This window comes from Elgaria multicarinata, chromosome 3, assembly GCF_023053635.1.
Source record: "Elgaria multicarinata webbii isolate HBS135686 ecotype San Diego chromosome 3, rElgMul1.1.pri, whole genome shotgun sequence".
Classification (NCBI taxonomy): domain Eukaryota; kingdom Metazoa; phylum Chordata; class Lepidosauria; order Squamata; family Anguidae; genus Elgaria; species Elgaria multicarinata.
The window spans coordinates 56,775,639-56,785,936 of NC_086173.1; positions in this window are offsets into that span (position 1 = coordinate 56,775,639).

Consider the following 10,298-nt stretch of genomic DNA (forward strand, 5'->3'; position numbering starts at 1 on the left):
CTGTAGTGACCCAAAAATGTGCCCTTGGTTTGTAAGTATAGTTCAAAAGTTGGCAACCAGTTGCCCACAGGCTACATGCAGCCTGTTGTCTAATTATATGTAACCCTCTGTGTCCCTTCCCAATGATCACCTGTGCAGCGGGAAAAGAGGACATGGGGGCGGGGGTTGTGGGGAAGAGGTTTAATCCTTTCTTCATCCCTGCGGGGAGTGATCTTCAGGACTGCAGGGCAGGGCAGGATTAAACCTCTCCTGCATTGCTCAGTTGATCAGCAGAGAACAACTGAGCAGTGGTGCAAAGATAAACTTTTTTTTTTTATCTGCCACTCGCCTCCCCTGATGAGCTGTGTGGATAGATAAGGTATGAAGGGGTGTGGATGAATTCTCTCTCTGTGTCTCTCTCTGTCTCTCTCTCTGAGAGCTTTATCACATCAGCATTATACTGTGCAATCACTGCGAATTGCATGCAAAGGACTCAGAAGTTTTCCACCTTATAATCTGCTTTGATTGTGAAGTATTCCCATGAATCCTGCCTTAATTGTGCAATAAAGCAAAAAGATTTGCTGTATTTAGCCCCTACATTTTGAGCGTATCTTCCGAGCTGCTGCTGGGGCGCAGGAGCAGGATTTTTAAGAAATGCTTACATCTGTGTAAGCTTTAAAGATAAAGACACCAAAATTGGCACAGTATTAGATATTAGGGAGAGCTTTAAGCATACCAAATTTGAATTGAATTGCGTCATCCATTGATTTTTAATTTTTTTTTTACATTTCCCCTCTTAAACTCACTTCCTGGTACACAAAGGATCGCTGTCGCCCAGTAGCAAAAACAACAACAACCGTGAAAGCTTAGCGCTACGGGGATAATCCGAGGGAAGCAGGTACGTGGGATGAAGCTTATACACACACACACACACACACACACACACACACACACTGGTGAGAAAGAGAGAAGAATGACCGTGATTTTTTCTTTCTTATTCACACATCCCTGCTTCCATCTGTCAATTCACAAACAAGCTAAATTTGCCTGCTTGGTTGCTCAGTAGCTGCTACAGATGCCATTTGGGAAGGGTGTGTGTGTGTAAAAAAATTTACTGGCCACTGGGGGAGGCGACATGTTGCATACCCCTGATCTATATGAAGCAACCACATGAGTCAATGGTGATGTTCCTTCCCATGCAATTAATCACAGAATTATAGTACAGTTGGGAAGGGGCCTATAAGGCCATTGAGTCCAACCTCTTGCTCAGTGCAGGAATCCACCTTAAAGCATGCCAGCTGCCTCTTGAATGCCTCTAGTGTCGGAGAGCCCACAACCTCCCTAGATTGCTGGTTCCATTGTCGTACTGCTCTTGCAGTCAGGAAGTTTTTCCTGATGTCCTGCCGGAATCTGTCTTCCTGTAACTTGAGCCCGTTATTCCGTGTCCTGCACTCTGGGATGTTCGAGAAGACATCCTGGCCCTCCTCTGTGTCACAGCCTTTCAAGTATTTGAAGAGTGCTATCATGTCTCTCCTCAGCCTTCTCTTCTCCAGGCTAAACATGCCCAGTTCTTTCAGTCTTTCCTCATAGGGCTTTGTTTCCAGACCCCTGATTATCCCTGTTGCCCTCCTCTGAACACACTCCAGCTTGTCTGCATCCTTCTTGAAGTGTGGTGTCCAGAACTGGACACAATACTCAAGATGAGGCCTAACCAGTGCCAAAAACTTACTTTCCAGCCTTGTGATCCCATCACCTAAACATTCTTGGTGGGTCATGGAATTGCACCAGGGGAACTAGCTCTCCTGTTGCTGTGTTGTGCCTTTATAACAGGCACCTTTATAATCTCCTAATCCCATCTGCATTGGAAGTGTGGAAAGAGCTCGGCCCTAAACACCAGCACTTCTCTGACTTGCAGGGTTTAGGTATGCTGAAACCAGTAAAGCACATCTGATCCCCACCTTCAAATCACGTGTGTGCAAATGCTTTGCTTATGTATATCTTATCAGGAATGGCCAAGCTGGGGTTAGAGAGGCTGCTGTGTTTCATTGGTAGTTCAAGATAATGGTGGTGATTAGAGGTAGTGATTATGTCATCCACTTTGTATACTGCGGTGGATGGGAATTTTAGCAAGTATTGGGCTTGGAAAGGCTAAGGCCACAACTAGACCTAAAGTTTATCCTGGGATCATCCAGGGTTCGCCCCTGCCTGAGCACTGGATCCCCTGTGTGTCACCTAGATGAACAGGTTTGACCCCTGGACGATCCAGGGATAAACCTTAGGTCTAGCTATGGCCTAAGGAAAAAGGAGAGATGATGTTAAAAGAGAGGCAGCAGGAATAGGGGAAACATGGACTAAGAGCCATGGGGAATAACGAGCTCTAGAACATAAACCCACACAGCTTCAGTCTTCTTCCCTCAATCATGAGGACTAGAAGGCAGTTTTGTTTAAAATTTGGGAGAAGAAGTAGCCTATGCAGCACATCAGGGAACAGAGCTGAATGAAGAAGAAATCCCATTCATTTCTGGCGCCTCTGCTTGTCAACAACAAATACTAAATAAGAGGCAAAGCAACAATCTGGCTAAAGAACTTGAGGGAATGGTATAGCTGTGCTTCTATACAATTACACAGAGCAGTGACGTCAAAAACAAAAATAGCTGTAATGGGAGCTAACCTCCGATAGGAGAGGGCATCTTAAGAAGCAGCAGCAAAAATATGTTTTAGATTGTGCCAAGTGCAGGCAGAAAAGCCAGACAAAGCTGGCTCCAGTCTGCGGCAAAGGGCGTCCCAGACATCCTTATCTCCCACCCAGGAAAGGGACTGTCTTTGACAAACTAGGGCAGGTGGCCACTCTATCTTGACCATTATTGTAAATCCTTCATCTTGTCAATATTGCCAGCCGATAACTTAGGTTGGAGAAAGGGTGTGGAGGGATACAACAGGAGGAAGAGCATACATGATTAAGGAGAAGAATGTGAGTGTGTGTGCGCATGTCCGTCCCACTGCTGCCATTCGTGCTGCTTGCAGATTGCCTCTTCAGAGGCATGGAATCAGATAAGCTACCTCTGCTCCTGGAGGACTACTCTACATATCAGTAAACTCGAAAGAGAGCTTTCAACTCCGCTTTTCTGCTGCTGCTGCTTTTTTTTTACTCAACAGAAGTTCTCTTTAGATACAGCTTAGTTTAGTTACATTGGGACTTAACTTCTGAGTACGTGAACATGTGCAGGCCCACATAAAACAGCACTTAGATGTGTTAGTCATTTCAGAGCTGCAGGAGGAAATGGAACTTCCATCCGTTTCAACCCTCGAATTTCAGCTTAACAGGATTGCGGGCCAAGTTCATTATTGCAGGCATGCCAATAACAGTTCTATTCCGATTTTATAAACAGGGGAGCTGGAGCTGAGAGATTTGCCCAAGGTGACTGCAAGTAATGGATAATCAGGGATTCTTCAGAACAGATTAATTTCCTTGGCGGGTTTTTTTTAAATCTCCTTTTTATTATGCATGCATCCATTTAGGATAGGTATTAGGTCACTGCTCGAATGAGCCAAACACCATTTCCCTGACAGTAACATTCAGTGCCCTTGTTCTCACAGCACCATGATATTTTTTAAACAGGAGGTTTTCTGGTTGCATGGCCTAAATTTGGAGGTGGTGGGGATGTGAGCACAGGTATCGGAGAAGGTCTGGTGGACTGCTGCAGGTATCAAGAAAGTTCACTGCGTGAAAGAGAAAACAGAGCCCTGGGAATGGGTGAACTTAACAAACAGCTTTGCCATCCTAGCTCACTCAGGCTAGATCGTTTATGTTCTCTACAGAACCTTGGCTACAGTTCCAACCTCTGCACAGGGGGAGACTGCCTTGACAGCACCGCATTGGTGCCGTGTTCCTCCTAAACCCCGCAGCTTCCCTCCTGCGGGATTGCATTTGGTAATCTCCAGGCCAAGGAGGGAGTGCGGGGTTTCCGGCAGTCATCCAGGTACTGGAATTGCCCCCCAGCCCTTTTCCCGGCTTCCAACTGCCAGTCGCCATCCTCGCTGATCGACCACAGAGTGAGATCAGATGGCAGAAGAGCCGGGGTGACCTCGCTCTCACCAAAAAAAGTCAGGGTAAGCCCCGTGGTGGCTGCAGGTCTATGGCTGCGACTGTGCCACGCCACAGGCTCTTTACAACAGACCTGTCCGCGGACACTCCCTGCTCAAGCTAAGCGCCACCACTTTATGAGCCCGAGGTGAGGGACAAACACCACCTTTCTACAAACTATGTGGAGAAAGGGGTTAAACAGGAATAATTTCAGGAATAAAATAATGCGCTGTGAATTATATGTGCTGTTGGTGAATTAATGTCAGAATGGGTGTCATATGTATATAACTGCAGATGATAAATGCCAAGGAGACCCGTGGGATTTTTGTGGTAGTAAAACAAATTGAATAAAAAATTATTTCAATGTTCACAAACTTTGTTTCATAATAAAACTTTTCAGACCCTTGTTAAAACCTCTCATATAATCCTTTCTCTCTTCTCACACACACTTTCTCTCACACCTTCACTCTTGAACTTTATCAGGATTGTTTAATATACACCAACTATCTGCACACTACACTCAAAAGACAACTTTCTTTACCCTGATCCTCTAATTCTACCTCGAACAAAAGTACTTTAAAAACACCGCCTATCACCTCAGTCATTCCCTTATATATCCTCCTCCCCCCTCCTAAGATATTCAATCTCCACCCACTCAGATCAACATTTTAAACACAACAGACTTACATATTCTAGACATACATTAGGGAACTGACTTGTGAGGTGTAACGCCACAGCGACATATAACTCATTTAGCACCAATTTGCAGCCACTGTGGGGCTTTGATCCCATATAGACAGCCCCCTGGTGTTGATGAGTTAACTGATTCTGGGCCAAACAAGACATGATTGCCTCTAGTGTGGCTCTCCCATACTATAGGCATTCAAGAGGCAGCTAGACAACCATCAATCAGGTATGCTTTAGGGTGGATTCCTGCATTGAACAGGGGGTTGGACTCGATGGCCTTGTAGGCCCCTTCGAACTCTGCTATTCTATGATTCTATGTTTCTATGAACACGTTTGTCAAACATGTGATGCGCTATTAGGTTATACTCTGTGTGTGCAACAAGGTGAGGTGGATTTTGCTCCCTGAGACAGGATGAAATTTACAAATGGCATTAAAAGTGGATTTCCCCCTCCCATGTCCACTTTATATCAAAACTGATGACAAGTGCCCAGTTTTGCCTTTTACAGGGTTATATATAGCTCCCTGGCAAGCATTTAACATAAGCCTGCAGCAGGGCTTCTCCTAGTCCAAGGGAAAGAGGGGAAAGAAGCTGGATTGTGTTTAAGGGGACAATGTACCGTTAATTCTTTGTACCTAAATATAAGACATCACTCTTGCAAATAAGGCCACAAAAGTTAGTAGCCCAATAACCCAAATATATATTAGTAGCTTGTTGGGGGTTGGGAGGAGACCCCAATTTTTGCAAGATACCCTTGCTTGATTATCTGAAAGAAATGTTTACTCACCACAGGTGACCAGGGAGAGGCTGTTCAGTAATCTGAGATATATTCACATGGACAGGTTACTCAAGGTGCAATGAGTAGTGTGGGTACCCCTGATGCTGCAGCATTGCACAAAACTAAGCTCAATATGAACCTGGTAAGACTACTTAAAGTCTTCTGTAAAGGTAGGGTATATGTTTAATTATTGTTTCTTCAGTGAATGACTTCCAGAGGGCTGACCATATTAGTCTGTTGTGAGAAAAACAGCAGAGAGTTTTGTGGCATCTTATTAACAGAATCCACTTGTCTTCTGCTGCCACAAACTTCTTTATTGTTTTCAAATGAATATTCTTTTATTTATTTATTTTAACTTTTTGATTGTGAATATCAACAAACAGAACAGAAAATACATCGTGAAAAACGGGGCGGGGGGACCATACATATAACACATCACTCAAATGAATATGACATATGGATTCCTCCATTGAGCAGGAGGCTGGATGCTATGGCCTTATTTTTTAAAGGTCTTAATTGCCATGCAACTGTGATTTGGGGAGTATTGTATTTTCCCAGCTGCACCTTCCCCTTGAAAATTGTCCTGTGGTTGGCAATTAAGCTGAGGGGGAAAAAACTTCACTTGGCACCAATGAATGCTGGGGAATAAATCCGGGGCCAAGGGAAATAGATTCAGGGCCAAAGCTCCATGGGCTCAGGCCTAGCAACGCCCCTGATGGTGTGAATAAATGTGCCACAGGCAGCTTTCCCCAAACCCCAGGAAGACCTGTCCCAATCCTGCTGAACTTCTGATTCCAGTGAATGACTTCCACCTGTCCACCACCAGCGCACAGGTTGGTATAAATAGTCCTCCCATTCCCTGAACCTGATTAACCAAACACACATTCCAGAACATTTGAGAAATGAGGTAGGGAAGTATCTGAGACAATGGCTCACTCTTCTTCGTCCTCCTCCAACGTGCCTTTGCGCCTTCTTCTTGCTAATGCTAAAAGCTCTTGCTAATTGCAATTCATGCTATGCCTGTGCTTCTCTGCTTTTTCTTGTGATACCTTATCATTATAAAACTCCTAGCGGTGCCACATTAGTCTCTTTTTCTATCCCCCCTTCCATTCTTTCCAGGGCATAAAACTTATTTGTTTTTGCATCTTTAACACAGGCTCATTTAAACAATGTTTTCCTTGGGTGCTTTTTCATGTTGTTTTTCCAGCCATTAGCTGAACCAGCTTACTTTCATACCATGAGACAAAACTGCATTTATCCCGGATAGAATATGCCTTTTAGAATGTGACCATTTGCTAATTGAGGAGTGTTGCACCAGATCCCCTTAAGCTGATGTCTAGTTTCTACCAAATAAAAACCGCAGTCCTGTACATGGTTATCTGGTAGTAAAACCCAATGAACTCAATGGGATTTACTTCCAATTTATTTATTTATTTATTTATTACATTTTTATACCGCCCAATAGCCGAAGCTCTCTGGGCGGTTCCAAGTGGACATATACAGAATTGCACTAAGTCAGAAAAAGATGGAGTGTAAGAGCCTATCCAGGAAGGAGTTGCATTCCCCCTGAAAGTGCAGCTTGAGGATGTTCCTGGACCCAGCATTGTCACTGTGGCCAGGAGAGCCTTTCATCAGCTTAGGTTGATATACCAGCCTTGACCCTAACTGGACAGTAGTCCACACTCTGGTAACCTCCTGTCATGAGCACACAATAAATGCATTGTGTAGAAACTATTTGAGAATGGTTGGATAAAAATATGTTTGCCCAGTTCCCTCGTGACTGGAACAACTTTACACTTTTGAAATAAATGTACTACAAATAAACCAGCAAAGATGAAAACAATAAAAATGTTTTTTAAAAAGATCATTTACCACTTCTTGAAGTTTGAGATTGAAAACACATGATGACAGATTTTTCTCTTTCTTCCCCCTTTGGTATCCTTTCAGCTGTTTCTCCTTAGCTTCTCTTCCTCCTCCTCCTCTATCACCAACTGACTTTTCTTCAGCCCCTTTCTCAACATTCTGGCTCAGCATTTTAAGACCTCACAGGAGTAGGCATTATTACACATCCATACATGCACAGTTTGCCTCATCCCTCCCCGAGCTGCCCAAAGCTCAAGCTTTGAACTTTTTCAAAGTTTCAAAATTTTCTGCCCATCTACACTGCTCAAGCTTCAGGATAAAACAAAAATGAGCAAAATCCATCTGGCAGATCTCTAGCAATGTCTGTATTCTTATATAAGATATTTCTATTGTGTTTTGTATTTTTAAGTGTTTCTATGGCATTTTATTTTTTTTATTTTTTTTTATTTATTACATTTATATACTGCCCCATAGCCGAAGCTCTCTGGGCAGTTTACAAAAGTTAAAAACAGTAAACATTAAAAAAAACTATACAAAAATTTAAAAACCATCAGAAACATATTTTAGTCTTTTAACTGTTTGCACTCCACCCAGAGGACATTGCTTATTGAGCAGATTAAAAATACAATAAATAAACTGGTGCCCTCCAGATGTGTGGGGTTATAATTCCCATTATCCCCAGCCAGCAAGGCCATTGGTAGCATATTAGCTGACATGCAATTTCTCACAACCCCCATCATCCCTCAGCAATGGCTATGGTGGATGGGAATGTAGACCAAAACATCTGGAGGGGCACAAGTTGTCCACCCCTGCTGAATTGGACGTGGGAGAAGGGAAAGAGAGAGAGAGCTCCTGACACATAAGTTACAAGACCATCCACAGGCAATAATTTGAAATTCAAACATAATTCTTTTAAAAGTTTGTTCAAGTCCATGTTCCTCGTTACATTGCTCCCACTCCTTTCTTTTCTTTTGAAAACTCCTGTAATGAATGTTTTCTCCCAATTTGTCAATCAGACTCCATTTTCAACCAATCCAGCCCTATTAGTCAAGATCACTGCTAAAATAGCTACTACCTAATTACTTCCCCCACCTTTTGGAGCAATGAGTTAAGGCTGTGACACATATCACAAGACTGCAGAACATGCTGTGCTTTATTAGTCTTCCTGCTGGTATATGGAGAACTAAAAAGCACACCAGAGTTCCCTGGCGAACTCTGTCCACTTTCTTGTACTAACCAAAGCTAAACCTGCCATCAGACCACATCAGGGATGGACAGAAGATAGATCAAGATCTACTAGCAGATCTGCAGTAGATTGCCAAGAGTTTCTGGTTCCCAATTGTTTAACAATAGCAGTAACAAAATGACTTTTACTACCTAAATTAGGCTGCTGGAATGAAGAAAGCTTGGGATAAGCAGGAGCAGACTTTTGACTGAAAGAACAGTGAGCTCAGTTCAGTTCTGGTACTGAAAATAAGGCACTCAGGACATGTTGGGAGTCTTGCAACCTTATCTGCAAGTTACTGGAAGGGGGCAGTATTGCAGTTAGTTCATGGGAGTTTTGTTTACAGTCTACAATGTGGTTTCCTGTGATTTCTTCGTTTTGCTCCTCCCCTTTCTTCTCTCTGTCTCTCTCTCTCTCTCTCTGACTTCTTCCATTGCTGGGAGCACATGCGTTTGCTCTCTTGCTCCTGCCGGTGTAATAGAACAAAAAATAGACTGAACAAACAGTTCTACATGATAACTGCATTGTAAATGCAAGAATAATTGTGAGTAAAACTGTTTCCTTTCCTTCACTGAAGAAGGGTGTAGTGTCATTTTATTCAAAGATAGCCTGTGTGCTTGTGGGACTGGTAAACGCACATTCTGTATTGCCTTTTTGTTTTTGCTCTGCTAATTCCCTTTCTAACAGGAGACATCATTACTAAATGATCTCATCAGAACATGCTCAGTGGCACCCTGTTCTTCAAATATAAAAGTATGTTTTTTGCACCTAACTCCAGTTGGTGGAACTTAGGGACCTAGTAACCCCACCCCCACCCACCCACAAAAGCAAAGTATATCTGAACAAACCTGACAGTGGCCTATCCTTGGACTATATTATTCAAATTACACAACTCTTGAATAGATTGATTGCATTTGAAAAATGTAAGGTTTTTAAAATTATTTTTTGCATTTGTTGGTATAAATAACCCAGGGGCTTCTGGTGGTCCTTTTGGAGTCCACTCAGACTAGAGGCTTCAGGGTCCTGGGTCCTTCTCTGTGGATCTCCCTGCGTGTCATTGTCAGGCAGGTACTGATGTTGTCTTATTTTCAGCACCTGATGACGATATTTTCATTTAAACAAGCCTTCTCTGGCGACGTGGGAGCGGTGACAGAAGAAGTGACAGGAGTCACGCATTTGACTAGATGTGATGAAGCTTTATGACAGACACCCACCGTCCAGTGCTCACTGCATCCATTTCTTGTACTTTGAGGTATCGTTGATTCATGTCAAACAGAACTGCAGATTTTTGCTCATTCTAAAAGAACCTATGCCAGCTTTCCCTAGCCTGTGTTCTCCAAATGTTTTGCACTGCAACACCCAGAATTCCTGATTAGCCATGCAGGCCAGGACTGATGGGAGCTGAAGTCCAAAGAATCTGGAGGGCACTTAGTTGAGGATCATTGCCCGAAGTTTTCTTATTCAGGCGGTTTCCACACAAGGAGAACGAACAATTTCAGTTGCAGTATTATAATCGGAATGTATTTTCCACTGGTTATCCATCATAAACCCAAATCCTTTTGTCACTGCTGTCCAGGATATTGTTTATATAATGCACAGCTATCAAAACCTCCTTATTTCCATTTAGTATACATCATCACGTCTTGTGGCTGCATTAAAGTTCTTTGAACCAGGATGTTTAAT